This window comes from Martes martes (assembly GCF_963455335.1).
Source record: "Martes martes genome assembly, chromosome: 4".
Classification (NCBI taxonomy): domain Eukaryota; kingdom Metazoa; phylum Chordata; class Mammalia; order Carnivora; family Mustelidae; genus Martes; species Martes martes.
Window position 1 is genome coordinate 73,635,909 of NC_137891.1, and position 17,296 is coordinate 73,653,204.

Below are 17,296 nucleotides of genomic sequence, written 5' to 3' on the forward strand. Positions count from 1 at the left end.
CCATGTGAGCTGCCAGATTCCACACTAGAGCCTGGCCCTCCTGTGTCACACCCTCAGCAGCTCCCACTGCTTTAGAATAAACAGAAATTCCTTCCTTCCCCCCACCCCCTGAGGTCTGCAAGGCCTTACTGACCTGGTTCCTCTGATGCTATCTCCTTTCTTCACAAAGGCAGGTTCTGTCTGCCTCAGGATCTTTGCATAAGCTGGCTGTCCTCTCTACTGAGAGACCTTGCAGAGATTGCCTCTCACCTGCCCCCACATAAGTCTCAGCTCAAACAACCTCCATGGAGCCCTCCCAGACCACCCAACCCAGCTGGGAATGCCACCCTCATTCCTGACTGTACTTACTACTGCTTCAAACTAGCTTTTCATGGGGCACCTGGGTGGCTCAGTTGGTTAAGTATCTGTCTCTTGATTTCGGCTTATGGTTATGATCTCAGACCATGGGATTGGCCCCATGTCCGGCTCTGTGCTCAGGAGGGAGTATGCATTGAGAATTCTCTCTCTCCCTCTGCCCCGCACCTTGAGTGTACCCACATGCCCACGAGGGCTCTCCCTCTTTAAAATAAATAAATAAATCTTAAAAAAAAAACTAGCTTTTCATTTATTTATTTTAGTATCTTTTTCCTCCACTTGATACCATAAAACCTCAAGGGGGCAAGAACCTAGTCTTTCTTGGGCACTTCTTATTCCTAGTACCTAGGCGCACAGTGAATCCTCTAAAAATATCCATTTAACATAATAATCATAATAGAAGAAATTACCAAACAATACTCTTTCTCATAGTTACTTTCTTTTCATTAAGTTCCAGACAATGATACAAAAAAAAAAAAAATTGCTGGCAATGATTATTTTGAAGCATATCTGTGATTCCTTCTGAAAAAGACCAAAAAAAAAAAGAAAAAAAACAAACTTCCAGCGGAGCTTTTGAGGAGCAAATGCTCTGCCTTACAACAAAACCATTAAAAAATTTCCCATATGCTTCTAAATGTATCTTTAAAAGCTTTATCTGGAGCTGGACAATTTCAAAACCCATTGATCTTGCTCAGATGTATAAAACATACCACGGAATTCTTATAATTCTAGAAACTTGTCTGCCAGATGACATATTGTTTCCTTTTGCTTACTATTCACCTTTGAACTTCCCTCTGAAGTTTTACCATTTTAAAATCCCAGCTTTTGTGCTAGCTCCAGTTTAAAATTGTTTAATCATCCACATGTTCACTATTTTTGTCACCCACCAAACATACTGGAAAGAGGAAGTAAATCTACTAACTACTAAAGTTTCAAAAACAACAACAACAAAAAAACAGCCTTATGTCCTTGAATGCTGTGTTCTTATGTGACTCTCCTTATGAGACTCGAAATGTTAAAAACATAAACATGACATGCAGTCCCCTTTCACAAGGAGGAAACCTAACGTGTCATAATGGGAATATGCATGATTTAAGGTCATTAACCTTGTACCACAAGAGATCATCTAAAAAACAAACCCAGGCTTAAAAACAGGAGGAAAATATATTCTGCAAACATTTTGAAGCCTTGCCCATACCTTCATTATCTGTAGTTCATTGTGTGGGTGATGACAACCACAAGCAATGAGAAACGGTACTTCTTACGGCTTTCTCCAAAACCTTGCATGTGAATGATCCTGTTAACTTATCCTTTCAAACTTCAGAATCAATGCTACCTTTAGTTTCTTGGGTAAACATTTTGGGTAAAATTTGTGTTTTCTGAACAATTCCCCAAGACTACTATTTTGTATTTCCAGAATGCTTCCAATACAAAAATGACCACTAAAATTTAAACCAAGTTCTGGCTAAAGTGTAAAATTTAAAAAAAGAAAAAAAATGAATACATCAAAAGGCGTTTGATCTGGTGTTTCATTAAACATTGTAATGTATTTAATTATTTGATGTAGGTAAGTGATGGAAATGAATAAAGCTCCTTTAACCCAAGGGAAGGAAAGTCAGTAGGTATAGGGGAGGCTAGGACTCTCCCCAGATCACCTGAGCAGGAAAGCCAAAAACGGACCCAGCACGACTTCATCATCTAAACCATTTGCACTGGCCTTTACATAGCTCAAAGAAGTTAAACCTGCCAGCCTTCTCCTGAGTCCTTCTGAAATAAGCAATCTTTAGTAAGTATTGAGAAATCTCAGGGGGTTACCTCTGAACATCAAAATGAGCTTTCTCTCTCCTGTTTTGGACTCCCAACGCTACTCAGGAAATTCAAAGCACGTCACTGAGTTATGACGAAGAGACTTGTCAGTATCAAACCCCAAAAGAAGGCAGTGAGCACCTTCTGACTGTGCAAAACAATTATTCCACATGGTGTGGTGGAAAGATCCATGGGTTCCACAGGCACACTGTCCTGGGGTTAAAACCGCAGCTTTGCTACTTAGTAGCAATGTGACTCAGCCAGTCACTTCATGTCACCCGAAGAAAGAAGATAACAACAACTATCCTGTGTTGGAATAAAGAGAATCCACTGTCAACTGCCCGGGACCGGGTCAGCCCCCGGGCCAGCCCACAGAGCTAACTCGGATTAAAGTCCAGAGAGCCCTGGTTCTGAGCCTTCGTATTCACTCCCTACCCTCCGTGCTCTACTAAATAGAATGAATATATTTTTCTTGGATGAGTCACGGCTTTGCAGAGCTTCAGTCTTCATCCTGAATATCGATGCTCATTGCATCATACTGGGACTCAGAAAAATGGCAAAAATCAGAGTAAACGAGAAGCTGTTTTCTTAAAGTCATGATGCAACTGAGTTTCTTATCATTTTTTTCTCTCTCTTGCAAGTTAAGTACTGAAAAAAAAGTCCAGGTTAGTTGGAGAGCCTCTAGGCTCAGAATGGTCAACCTTAACCCATCACTGAAAAATAAGAGTAAAGAATACAGTTGATTAAATAAGATTTTTTACAAAGCATTGTTTGTCTTAACACCTGGAATACTATGGTTTTCAGGAAGAAAAATCTGGCTGAGTAAATAGTCCAAAAAAGGTGGAAATACAAAGGAGAGACTTTTTAAAAAGTTTATTCCTAAAAAGATTGTTAGATGATACCTGTGTGGTGAGAACATATTTGGGGGGAGAGGGCAAGCAATAGGATTACTAATTAACCCCTCCAATTCTACCTGAACACAAATGCACCTTGCCCACCAGCATTACCCACAGCACCACCTACTGTCAGACTGTGCCTACAGCAGCTTTGGTACTGCAGGGCCCCAGGAGTTAGCCATGTCTTTGATTAGCTAAGTAAACTGTTGAGGAATGAGAGAGATATCATTTCGAAGTTAAAAGGGCGTGGGGGAGGACACCAAAATGAAAGTAACCCCCTGACAATCTTTTAAAATAGGTGGCAAACACAATCATTTGGTTATGGACACATGGCAAGTACGTAGTTTTCATTTTTCTTATGTAAGCTAACTAGGCTGCTCGAAAGATTTGAAAGCACAAATAAGAATGATAAGATCTGGTTGATGTATATACAATGCGCATGTTTATATTTTATTACCTTTTGACAAAGTGGGAGTTATCCCACTGTTGTGCCATCACGGTAGAATTTCAAGTAGTAACTGGAAGTATTATTGTCAACCTGGAGAATGAGGGTGTTCAGAATGGGGTCCAGACCCCACGTTTCCCCTCATATCTAGGCTCCTCCTTAGACATTTAGGCCCTTAAGGATAATTAAGTCTCCTTATTATGAAAAGTACCTGGATGTGACAGCTCAGGACTGTGTTCCTGCCTTTACAGATCTGCTGTATACTGTGCCTAAGAATGACACACAGAATGGATTGTCAGTCATAAGCAAAACAACAACCCAACCTCAATTCTGATCTAAAATTAAACTAGAGACTTAAAATAGACCATGACTTAAAAGTGCTGGGATCTGAAAAACAAACAACTGTTTTCCAAACAGAAAAACACATGGTCTAATAATAAAAATTAAAAATAAAACTAGGTGACACTTACCTAGCACTGTGTTCCAGGCGCTGCTCCAAGCACTTTACAGATTACCAGGCTGACAAAGCATGGTCACCTCCCTATTCAATTAGTGACTCTACTGTTATAAGATCTATAGCCGCAACATAAATACCATGGGATAAATCAATGGGATGTTATGGACAAAGAAGTCTGGCTTATCATGACCTCGCCCTTACATAAAATAACTATGCTTAATCATTAGCTCATCTGAATGACCAGGGGCTGTGATGTCACAAAACAGGCACAGGTTAGTACAGGTATTTTCCATGGAATGACTGACTCCACGTGTAAAATGGGGAGAAGAGGCTATATATGGGACTTCAATACCAGCAGGGGATATGAGGACAATGAAAGTCATTATTTATACTGCAAAGATGCGTATTCTACTATCACACTCCCCTTCTCAAAAACAATCCAGTTTGTAGTCCTTACAATGCCAGCCACGCAATGTTGTCACAGATGTGTGCCAGATTTTGCATAGGATATGACCGTGAGGAAACACGCAGAGTTTGCCCGTATCTTAGGCAACAAAGACAGCCTGTTCATTTTTTTTGCGGCTCAGTGAATCTGAATAACAACTTGAAAGGGTTAAAAAGCCGGCACCAGGTGTTTTCTTTCCACTTTCTCGAGTAACTGAAGCACACAGCAAAGTTATCTCTGCTACCCTCCCCACCAGCCTGCGCGGAGGGAGAACTGTCACTGCCATTTCCACCACGCAGCTCCTCCTCCAACAACATCACAGGGCACTAGGCTGGGCAGCAGGCACTGGCGGCTTCCCACAGCCTGCACGAGCTTTGCTGCCAAGTTATGAGCTCCGCTGGGTGACGGGGGCACGAATGAGCCAAGGATAATTTCATTCTACTTCAAATCCGTGTGCTTTCAAAGAAAGTGGAGACGATCGAGACCATGAGTGCAGCTGGAGCGGGTAACCAAAAACAAACTTTCAGAGCCTCTGAATCTGCATCTCTTGCAAGAATTCCCAGACGGCGATTAGGACATACTGATACCCCCTAGGTATTTAGCCCCCGAGACTGGGAACGGCGCAAGGAGCCGTCCCCACAGCCTTCGCCTACCCACTGCTTCAGCAGCAAGCGGCAGGCGCGCTTTCGCAGCCCGCCGCTCGCGCCCCGCAAGCCCGCCCGGCTCCGCAGCGCCCCTGCCCGGCCTCCCGGCCCAGCCCGGACGCGCAACGAGCGCCTCCTCTCGCGGCCCACCCAGCGAGCCGGGGGGTCCGTCCGGGCCAGTGCGGCTCCCCGGCCCTGCTGGATGGACACCCAGGCCGGGCGCGGAGGCTTAGAGGCGGATCCGGCTCCGCTCCAGGCGCGCGCGGCTCGGGCATTGTCCGCAGTCGGGGTGCCGCGCGGCCACCCGCCCGACCCCCGCCCCGGCCCGGCTCCCGGCCCAGACTTACCTCGGCCGCGCTCCCTGGCCCCGGGCGGTGCGGCCCCAGACAGGCTCCAAGCTCCGGGGACTGCAGGGAGGAAGGTCGGGCCCGCCAGGAAGGGGGTCCGGGCCGCCGGCGCCGCCGGAGGGCCGAGCGCGGGCCGCAGGGGGCGCCTAGTCCTCGCGCCGCCTCGGCGGGGCCACGGATAGAGAGCTGACCCCGTTAGCCAAGGGGGCTGGGGACTCAAGGCGGTGGAGGGCCCGGCTGGCTGCGGCCGCGATGGTTCGGTCTGCACCGAGTGGGAGGGCTCAGGCGGGCTTCGCGGAGCGCGAGGGAGGGAACTTGGAGCGAGTTGCTGTGCCCCAGAGCGCGTGTCCCTGTGGAGTGTGCACGCCCCTATAGAGCGCCCCGCCCCGCCTCCGTCCCGCCCCCTCCCCAACCCTCCCTGTTCCCGCCCCCTCCTGCACCCCCACTTCCAGCCTGGCCGCGTCCCTCCGCTCTATCCCCTCCCCCACTCCCACTCCCGTTCCCACCTCCAAGCCCCACCCAAAGGCCCACCCCACGCTCTCACCTCCAAACCCCTCCCACACGCCCGCCCCCTCTCCCACCTTCAAACCCCTTCCACATACCCACCGCCGCTCCCACCCCGGTGGGAAGAATCCGCATGATCTCAACTTCCAGGAAGCCCCAGATCAGACCACAGCGCACTGGGGATCTGGAGTCTGTTTTGTGAATGTGATAACCTCACCTGGTTAGTCAACCCATCCCGATGATCTTAGTGCGTGACATTTGCTATGGACTCGCTTCTGCATAGTCAGTGGAGCCTGTCTAGCATTTGTAAACTTAATTACTGCAAGCACTTTAAGACTCCAAAAAATGTTTGGAAAAAACAGTAAAGAATATAGGAAAAAACTCAAGTACGATGTACAGCCCCTAGAGAGAGTATGGGGCCAGCTGATGTTTCCCAATTAACTAAATGTTTCAGGGTACATCAGGATTCATGTCATAATGTGTAGTTGCTAATGTTTTTCTTCAGATTTTCTTAATTACTTGGTTTTTTGAGGGTTTTGTTGTTTTAGGAATACTAAGCACATTCTACTTTAGTTTTTACTATTGGGAACTCTAGTGGATGAAGTCCGTATTTATCAAAACGATTGAATGAGATACAAATTCGCAACATAATTATTTCTCTAAAATATTTAGCAGAGATTTCTTTATACTTTTTGTAAATTTGAAATGAAATTGCATTCATCCCATTTCCTCAGAAAGATCATCTGTATTTGAATTGTGTGACTTGTTTCATTCCAGTTCAGAGATTATCAAATAAATAAAACTCAGACTTCCACAATAAATTTTTGGCTATTTACAAGAGAACCATTTTAAGAAAGTGACATGATACTGGGTTTTGAATGGAACTTTCCTTCGGCATACAAATGCATTCTTTGTGATAGTCACACACTATGTTGTGGTCTTCATTAAACCCAAAAGTTGTGTTAATGGGAGAATGAAGTTATTTTTCATCACTAGCATAGCAAATCAGAAGTAATTCTTCTCACCCCAAAGTAAGCTATTAAAAAAAAAATAACTTCTTTGTCTCAACTTCTTCTTTTTAAGAATTGCTCCCTCACACCTTATATGACAGACCCTTCCTGTCATCGAAGGGGCCCTTGACCCAGGCTTGCCAATGAGAGCATTTCACACCCCAGGCGCAAAAGGAGGAGGGAAGACACCCATGATCAAATCCTGGAGGGTGGGGGTCCTTTTTCTGAGCTAATATGGCAGCTTCTGAGACTGTGACCTGTAAGCCTGAAGCAGCTGCACATCACCTATTGGAGAGGAAGGCCACGTGAGAAGAAAGCCAATTGAGTAACAGACGGGAAGAGTCCTGATGACATTAATGAGCCCCTCCAGGCAGCCACCTCTGAAAACAATCAAAACCCCAATTTCTAAGGAAATGCACCAATCAATTGTCTTTCTAGCTTATTGGGAGTTAGATTTCTTTCCAAAATATTCACTTATCAAGCCATAAAAGATTCCCATGTGATCCAGCCTCTGAAAATCAGGGATGTAATCAATGAGTCCTAGTTTCTCTATCACCTAAATTGCTTCTTCATAATAAAATAAGGAAGCCTTAACTTTTTTAGGACTAAGGTTCTCATTTAAGGTATTACTATTGCCCAGTGTAGGTTTAATATTTTCATGTTGCCCCCCTTAAAACCAAAAATTAACAAAAGATGTGGTTAGAAAACCAGAAAGAAAACAATAATATGTCTAAACCATCACATCCTAGTAAATTTTTTTGTCTTGCCAATTATTCCAATAAAACGTGCCTTCATAATTCCCAATACTTTCCTCCTTTCTGGACTGAAAATTTTAGGGCCTGCTACAGACTTTCAGGGACTGTTGAAATTGGTTTGTTGTGCTGGAATTTTTCTGTGTTGCATATTGTTCAGGAGAAGTGGGCCCTTGGCCTATGCTTGGAATTCTTTTGTTCCACGGAAATTGTCTCCCAAAGTATGTAACAATATTTGGCTAGTACCCTAACAAGCATCCATACGTTAATTGGTATGTTGCTTCACCATAAATCACAGGTCACTTTTGGGTGGCAAGGGAGTGGGTCAGACAGACACGAAGATGTTGCTCTGAACCTCTGATTGCAAGAGCGGTTTCTAAAGGGTAAGGGGGGCGGGGCTGGGTGGCTCAGTCAGTTAAGGGCCAACTCTTGATTTCAGCTCATGTCTTGATCTCAGAGGCCTGGGATCTGCTCCACGCTCAGTGGGGAGTGGCTTAAGGATTCTCTCTTCCTCTGCCTCTGCTCCTCCCCCTCTCACACTCTGAGCTCTCTAAGATAAATAAATCTTAAAAAAAAAAGGGGGGGGGGAAGAGTTTCCTTAGTTTTTCTTCAGATGGGTATGTACCTGGTCATGTCAACAACTAGTGAAATTTCATGCACAAAAGCCCATGAGCTGAATGATAGTATATCAGAAACAGTTTTGAGCCCCGCAAAATGTACAAGTAGACCATCTCCAGAAACATGACAGGGGAGCTTAGGAGGAGAAGTAAAGAGAGGTTAGTTTTGGAATCCAGGCCCAGCTCTGAGTGACACTTGTTCGAATGATTGGCTCTGATTCACCATGGGAAAATTTCAGTCCAGTATTCAGAGGTTTGCCACATCCTTGGTCTGGACCCATGTAATGTCTGTGCCATGTCCTTACCCTAGAGTGGTACAGATATCTCTCATTTAACCTGGGCTCCCATCTGTCCAGAGTACCCCCGAGAGAAATGGTGTACATCAGTAATTTTCAAACCGTGAAACAGAATCACCTGGAGAACTCCTAAGAGCGCCAAGTCTCCAGTTAGGGGGAGGAGGGATAGGCATGTATATATTTTTAAGAAGTTCTCCCCAGAGATTGTAAGGATGAGCCACGGTTAAGTAAATGTCTCTGAACGTGTGCTCTTCATTCCACAGAAGAAAACCTGACAGACCATCTGATCAGACTCCATTGACTTAGAATTGTATGTAAAATTAAAGTTATTGATTGAACAAGCTCCATTTGTCTTTTTTCCTAAACAGCCTATACTTCTAATGAGGTTATAGAAAAAGCAGTGAAGAATGCTCTTTGGGAGGAGCAGGGTGGATTTGCCAGAAGCAATCGCACTGAAAAAGGACAGCTCTCAGCAAGGCAGAGATAAGAGAATCGCTAACTAGAAAACATTGTTCATCCGTTTTCACCCGGAAGAAGCTACTCCACCAGACGCAACCGCCCCCAGGGTTCTCTCTTATTGCGTATTTCACAGTTTATTACATGTGCATGCTCGTGATCAGAGAAATCAAAACAATTGAATTATGTTCACGAATACTGACCTGCATCATTTAATACTACTAACAGATATCATTTATTGAATATTTGGTCTGTGCTACGCAATCTACATGCCTCATTTTGAATTGTAGCAATGGCTCTAAGCATGAATGTTAGAAGCCCCATTTTATGAACAAGAAGCCCAGGCCCAGGGAAGGTCAGTGACATAGCCAAGGTCACAGAGTTAATAACTGAAGGATTTAAACTGGTCCATGTGACCTCAAAGCCTATATAATTTTTACTCTAAACCAAATTTGTTTCTGAGTCCTACAAATCATCTAGTTAATAAGATAGTGCCTGGCCACATGTGGTTATTTAAATTTAAATGAATTAAAATTGAATTGGATGAAGACTTTAGTTTCTCAATCACACTAGGCAATTTTCAAGTGTCCAATAGCCGCGGGTCACTAATGGCTACCCCATTGGGCAGCACAGACAAAAACCATTTCCATCATCATGGAGGAAAGTTCTGTTGGCACTGATGCTTCACCTGTTGTCTCTATCACCAACAAAGAAAGCCTGAGTTCTCTGTGATTGAATTTTTCGAGTAAACTGCTCCCACTGTTTTGATGGAGTTCTTTCTAAAACATGTAATACGTTTATGTTCCCGTGTCTTGGCTCACTTGAACTGTAATAACAAAAATACCATAGACTGTGTGGCTTACAAGTAATAGAAGTTCATTTCTCGTAGTTCTGTAGGTTGGGAAGTCAGAGACCAAAATACCAAGGGATTCAGTGTCTGGTGGGAGCCAACTTCCCTGGTTCATAGATGGCCCTCTCACTGTGTCCTCATGTGGCAGAAAGGGAAGGGAGCAGGACTCTCTGGAGTCTCTTTGATGAGGCCACTAATCCCATTTATGAGGACTCCAGTTCCATGACCTAATCACCTCCAAAGGCCATGCCTTCTGATGGCATCACCTGGGGAGGTTAGGATTTCAACGTTTGATTTTTGGAGTAGGCAAACGTGAATCGCAGCCTGCCTTAATCAGTAGAGCACACTGGACAAAATGCCTCTCTAATGCCTCAGTGGACCCAAGTGGCATGCTGTGGGGCTCATGCTTCTCTTTCCACCTCTTTCCCATCTTTGCTTCTTGTTTCTCTGAGACTATCTACCACATTGCAGTGCTCATTAATGTTCTGCCCTAGCCTGTTTCTATTTCTGCCTAATCATTCTTCCTCTGAGTTGTCTGCCAGTTCCATGTCCCCAACTACCGCTAATTTACCAGGGACTCCAGAATTTTGATCTCTAACTTCCATCTCATTTTCTAATCTTCAGAGAGGGTTTCGTTTTGTTCTTGTTTTTGTTTTTTCTTTGTCCTAGCTCTCTACTGGACAGTGCTACTCAGCACGCTTTCTGTAGACCAGCAGTAGCTCTGAATTGATTGCTGTTTTGAGAAGAGATGAGGTTAAAAAGTGGAAGCTGCCCTTTAGAAACTTTTATAGCCATTTGTCATGGCTGGAACATTATATTGCATTGTATTTTATAGTCTGTATGCAAATAACAGACTACAGTGGGTCGGAGATTAAAAGCAAACAAACCAACAAACCCAAATGCTGTACCTGACTCCATCCAGCTATCTCCTACAGCCCTGATGCTCACCTGTCACCCGTTAATAGCTAAAGTTATCCTTATTGCCCTCTCCCCCTGCACAAACACCCCCTCTCATCAGTCAGAATCCAGGCAGGAAACAGGGACTTGAATATGGGGAACTACTTACAACAGTTCTCAAGAAGCTGAAGGACAAACAAGAAAAGGGAGTCAGCCTAGATTTTAGTGGGAGCCAGAAACTCCACTACAGAGAACACAGATGAAGGAGAAGCTGTTATCGTTGGCACCCGGGAGCTGGAGCTGATGACCGAATGTTCCTCCAGCCCCCACCCCGTGGTGTTGAGACCATGAAGGGCGCATGGATGCTGCCTGTTCAGTTTAACCGAATGTACTGATTTTCCTAGTCTGTTCTTGACACCAAACACAATAGAAAATTTCCTGAGAAACTCTAGATTGCCAAATATTGTGTACAACAAGTTAATTACCCAGAGGAGCTGGAAACTGCTGAGGTCCTTTCCAGCTCTAAAGCTGATCTGTGCCTCAGCCCTGAGAGGTTGTGTCTGCTTTTACAAAATAAATACATAGGGGCGCCTGGGTGGCTCAGGTTTTAGGCGGCTGCCTTCGGCTCAGGTCATGATCCCAGGGTCCTGGGATTGAGGTCCCCATGACGCTCCCTGCTCGGCGGGAAGCCTGCTTCTCCCTCTCCCACTCCCCCTGCTTTTTTCCCTCTCTCACTATGTCTCTCTCTGTCAAATAAATAAATAAAATCTTTTTAAAAAAGTAAATATGTGAACTCTTGTTATTATTTGGTTCAGAAGGTTTATTTGCTTCTGGATTTTCAAAACTTTCGGAAGGATTAAGCTGCCAGAATTTGCTTGCATGGTATATGGAATACTAGGAAAATATATACATCTTCTGGGTCAGCTGGGTGGTTCTGTTGGTTGAGCATCCAACTCTTAGTTTTGGCTCAGGTCATGATCTCAGGGTTATGGGACCAAGCACCACTTTGGGCCTCCATGCTCAGCGTGGAGTCTGCCTGGGATTTTTTCTCCCTCTCCCACTGCCCCTCCTCTGTCTCCCTTTTAAATAAATAAATAAATAAATCTTTAAAAAAATATGTACATACACCTTCTGTATTCTCATGGTATGGAATAATGTACCAAACATATGGAGCATTTTTAAACTATTTGTGGCAAGGTGAATTTAGAACATTAAGCTACTTCTTTAACAGAAATATAATTCATTTTGTGCACAGCTCACTAATTCTCATTTTCCCTGGAATCAAAAATCAAAAGTGGCATGAATAACTGAAATCGCTGATTTCATTCAAACCTCGTCCTAATCAAATATTAAACCAGACCGTTAGTAGCCAGAAAAATGAACTAATTTGAACTTTTCTCCTCCTTTCTACCTTTATATGGTGGAGATGCAAACGAGCAAAATACGTAATAAGCAGGAGAGAACAAGGAGAAAAGGACAAGTGAGGGAATATTAGGTCTCTGAGCCACAGATGGTACTGATACATAATAACCATTTTGCTCTATTTAAAACAGGCTTAAAGTAGGTATACAGACATGAGTCTAAGGGTTCAATGTGCATTTCTCCCCCTGAACTCTTTTTCAAGTGTATGTTACAGCTTCTAAATGTTTGGTAAAAATATGCTCAGAATTTCGTGTAGGCATTCTATTTTTCAGGCACCTGTATTAATCTGAAGGATGAACAATGTATTTCTGACATCTGCAGAAATCACCTGTAAATTATCAGAAACTTCGAACAAAACGTCAGAGTGCATTTGGTATGGATGTGAATTTTAGCTCATTCACCCACTCATTCCTCCCTCGCTTATTCTGTCACCAAATCTCTCGTTTTCAATGTTTTCACTCATGCATCTAGTCATTCACATCTTACCTGTGCTTAGTACAATAGCTTTCCTGGTTCATTGTGTAATCACACAAACCAGTCAGATATATTCTTTATTACCTCTTCTACATTATTCTTCCATTCCCCGAATTGGTAAAAATCAATCTTTTGCGCAGTACTTCAATGACTAACTCATTTTATTTACTCACGAATTACACATACTATAAATTTTCTGCTAGTCCCACCACCAGCAGTCAAGACTTCAAAGTAGATATCCTTCTAGGACATCCGCAATTGCAATTTGCCAGCTAGTTTGTCATAGAGGGGGGATGAGATAGAGGAACAGAAGGAGAAAGGTTAGAAAAAGACAGAATGGGGTGACAAAGAGAATGTCTCTACTCCCCTTTTTATTCCAGCCAATCCAAATTCTTTGTCCAAACTCTGCCAGAGAATATAAAGAAGACTAAGTCGTAGTACATTGAAATATTTTGGGAAAAAACAAATCAGTCTATGCTTCCATTTTGGTGTTATTGATAGAACAGAAGTATGGATACACAATCAATACAGGCTACAAAAATCTTGATACATAATTATGGCATTTATCAATATTCACGTCTTCCTGTGACAGCCCCTACTTTTCTATTTAGCTGTGAGTTGGGAGTTTTATGCAAAACAGTAAATAGAAAATTTAAATACTAGCATAATATTCTTCTAATCTTCAACCAGAATAACCTTCTGAATTTTGGATTGGCTGGGTTCCCAAACTGTTAGAAAATATCTTAATTGTGCTGTTCTTAGAAGGTCTTCCTATGTTTCATTTGATTAGATTGCTTATTTCTCAGAACTCGGACCTCACTATGCATTAATAAATTGTCCTGCTCAATTGATGGTATTCGGGTGTCTCCTCATTAACCTCATTACAACTGTAAGCCATATGAAAGGGGGATGCAGCTAACCGCCCTTGTGAAATTTCTCACACTCCTTAGCAAAACCAGAGCACTTGACAAAATTTCATCAGATACTCACTGAGGTAAATCTGTGCTCTGATAGTGGCGTAATTATTATGTCACTTCATATCCATCAACTTGCCATCCCTCAGAACTGGCCTAAAGTTCTATACTGCAGCCTTTCTTGCAAGACCGAGCGGAACACAGGAAGCTCTGGCAGCCTGGAGAAGCCCCAGTTCTGCACGCTGCTCGGGGCACCTGTCCCACCTGGCAGTGCGGAAGGGGAATTACGGGAGGATCCACCTCATCCTTGGGCTTGAAAAGCTTCATAAAGCCGCATGTTTAAGAAATGAAGAGCAGAATGTTCTTGTTAATTTCCTGTACCTAAGGTGTTATTTTTTTCTCTAAAGGAAAATATTATATTTGAGAAAATAGAGTTGTGATGACTGTTTTGGTTCCAAACAAGATGTGAATCACCCAGGCAGAGCGGTGAAGGTGGTAGGGGAGTCACAGTAGAATGGGGTTTTGGAATCCTGGAAAGCTGGAAGCAGAGGGGTTCTTTGGGCGTGGCTGACAGCTGACTTTGCTTTCTTCCCCCAGTAGCACAAGGCCTCGCTAAGAGTTCTCCCTCCCCCGCCATCTTATGCAGATAAAGCTGAAACTTAACATTGTATAAATTTAAAATGTACAGCACAATGACTTGATGTTTGTGTGTACTTTGAAATGATTCCCACACTAAGTTCAGTTAACATCCATCACCTTGCATAGGTGCAAATGTTTTTCCTTGGGATGAGAGCTTTTAAGATCCTCTCTTAGTAATTCTCAAATATACAGTACAATATTGTTAACTATAGTCACCAGGCTGTACATTACATCCCAGAACAGATTTATATTATAACTAGAAGTTTGTGCCTTGTGACCACCCACACCTCCTCCCCAACCCCCGGCAACCATCCGTCTGTTCTCTGTTGATAGGAGTCTGAGATTTTAGATTCCACATAGAAGTGACAGCACACGGTATTCTTCTTTCTCTTAATATAATGCACTCAAAGTTCATCTGTGTTGTTGTAAATGGCAGAGTTTCCTTCCCTTTTTTTGGCTGAATAATATTCCATTGTGTATATACGCCGCATTTCCTCTGTCCATTCATTCGCTGATGGATACTTCAGCTGTTTCCATGTCTTGGCTATTGTAAATAATGCTGGAATGAACGTGGGGGTGCACATACCATTTTGAGTTAGTCTCCTTATTTACTTTGGATAAATACCCAGAAGTGGAATTGCTTGATGAGTAGTTCTATTTGCAATTTCTTTTTTTTTTTTTAAAGATTTTATTTATTTGTTTGACTGACAGAGATCACAAGTAGGCAGAGAGACAGGCAGAGAGGGGAGGAGGCAGGCTCCCCGCTGAGCAGAGAGCCCAATGTGGGGCTCGATCCCAGGACCCTGAGATCATGACCTGAGCCAAAGGTAGAGGCTTTAACCCACTGAGCCACCCAGGTGCCCCCTATTTGCAATTTCTTTAGGAAACTCCATACTCTTTTCCACAGTGGCGATACCAACTCACATTCCTACCAACAGTGCACGAGGGTTTCCTCTTCTCTACAGTCTCTCCAACACATATTTCCTTCCTTTTTGATGATAACCATTCTAGTAGATGTGAGGTGATACCTTGTTTAGGTTTTGATTTGTATTTCCCTGATAATTAGTGATGTCATTGAGCATCTTCTCAGGTATTTTTGGCCATTTGAATATCTTCTTAGGAAAAATGTCTATTCAGGTCCTTTGCCCATTTTTAAATTGAATTATTTGTGTGTATGTTCTGTTGTTGTTGTTGAGCTGTATGAATTCTTTATGTATTCTGGATGGTAACCCCTTATCAGATAAATGGTTTGCAAATATTTTCTCCCATTCCACAGGTTGCCTTTTTATTCTGTTGACCCTTTCTTTTGTTGCACAGAAGCTTTTTAGTTTGAGGTAGTCCCACTAATTTATTTTTGGTTTTGTTGCTTGTGCTTCAGGTGTCCTAGCCAAACATAAATAAATAAATAAATAACATTGTCAAGTCTAATGTCAAAGAGTTTTCCTTATGTTTTGTTCTAGGAATTTTATAGTTTCGGGTCTTATATTTAAGTCTTTAACTTTTTCTGAGTTAATTTTATAAGTGGTTTAAGATAGGGTCTAGTTTCTTTCTTTCTATCTTTTTCTTTTCTTTTCTTTTTTTTTTTTTTTTGCATGTGAATATCCAATTTTCCCTGCAAAACTTATTGAAGAAACTGTCTTTTCTCTTGTGAGTAACCTAAAATTTATTTGGAACTACAAAACACCCCGAACAATCAAAGAAATCCTGAGAAAGAAGAATGGAGCTGAAGACATCACCCTTTCTGATTTTGGAACTATATTATAAAGCTATAGCAATCCAAACAGTATAGTACCAGCATTAAAAAAAGATTCATTGACCCATGGAGCGGAAGTAACAGCCCAGAAATCAACCCACGCATATCTGGTCAACTAATATTTGGCAAAGGATCCATCCTCACTGGAGGAAAAACTTTTTTTTCCAATAATATTCTCTTAAATCATAATTTTAGTTATTCCAGAATGAAGAGGCAAGCCCAAATACAATAAGAATAGGCAGAGGAAATACTGATTTATTTATTTACTGTCAATATTGTAAATATGTATTTACAAGCACTGAATAGTTATTGCTCATAAAATCCTGCTGAGAGATGTTTTCCCGCATGGTGTGGGCTATCTGTAGCTCCATCTAGGTGGCTATATACACAGTTAGTAATTTATATTCCTCGTTAGTTAAAATGGGCTAATTAAAGGGAATGTGTTCCTATACACACAGATTTCCCACCAGTGTATAGCCCCCCTGACATGTTGCATTTTCCGTATAGCTTTATAAACACAGAAGGTTATCTTACATAAATATAAACAACCTACTCCTTAACTTGCATTTAGCTAAATTGTGGATGAAATAGATACTATGTCTGTTTTCCTGTGCCTCACCTTCTAAAAAAGATTTAAGTTAAAAAGTATATATATATTTTTATATGATAGGTAACAAATTTCAATTTTCAATGTTTCATGTGGTTGAATAATGTTTAAGAGATACTGAGAAATAACCCAGAATATATAATTCACATGAAAGATCATATACTATTATGAAATCTTTTATGCTACTAATTTAGCATAAAATAATTTTAGCTTTCCTGAAGGATGACTTCTTCTGGAGACTGAAATGTCATTACAAAATCTTCTTTTATTTTGAGCCATAAGACTCATATAAGCAGTATAAATTTTTAATGCTTATGGTATATTTGCAGACAGTTTAGACTGTGAAAGTACTTAATTTTTGATGCTAGTCATATTACATTTTGTGCTTTCTCCTTCACTTCTATTTTACTCACATGTATCTTAAATACATAATTTACTTTTTATGGGTATATCTTATTTTTATTCTCAAATAAATAGAATGATTGGTAAGGACCATTGTACATTTTGATAAGATGAGTTATAACAGATTCATTAGACATCTGTAGAAGTTTCAAGACTATTTAACTAAGGACTGGCCCTGAAGTTTAAAATTATTTAATATCCTCTCTACACTCTGGTTTCTGCAGGGCTGTCAAAAAAGCCAGTGACCTCCAGTGCCCAACTCCACAGGCCACGCCACAGGTGTGGCCATCCCTGGGGGAAGGCATACAT

The 17,296-nt window shown here is 42.2% G+C and overlaps 1 protein-coding gene across 3 annotated transcripts in view; it reads right to left on the reverse strand.

The window, feature by feature from the left end:
* Positions 1-5,772, reverse strand: part of FAM110B (family with sequence similarity 110 member B) — a 150,058-nt gene extending 144,286 nt beyond the window's left edge. The window contains exon 1 of one of the 3 annotated variants that reach the window (XM_080803058.1): positions 5,395-5,772. The gene's annotated coding sequence lies outside the window, so the exon portion shown is untranslated. The remainder of the gene's footprint in view (positions 1-5,394) is intronic. The other 2 variants (XM_080803059.1, XM_080803060.1) reach the window with 2 other exon arrangements.
* Positions 5,773-17,296: the final 11,524 nt, after the last annotated feature.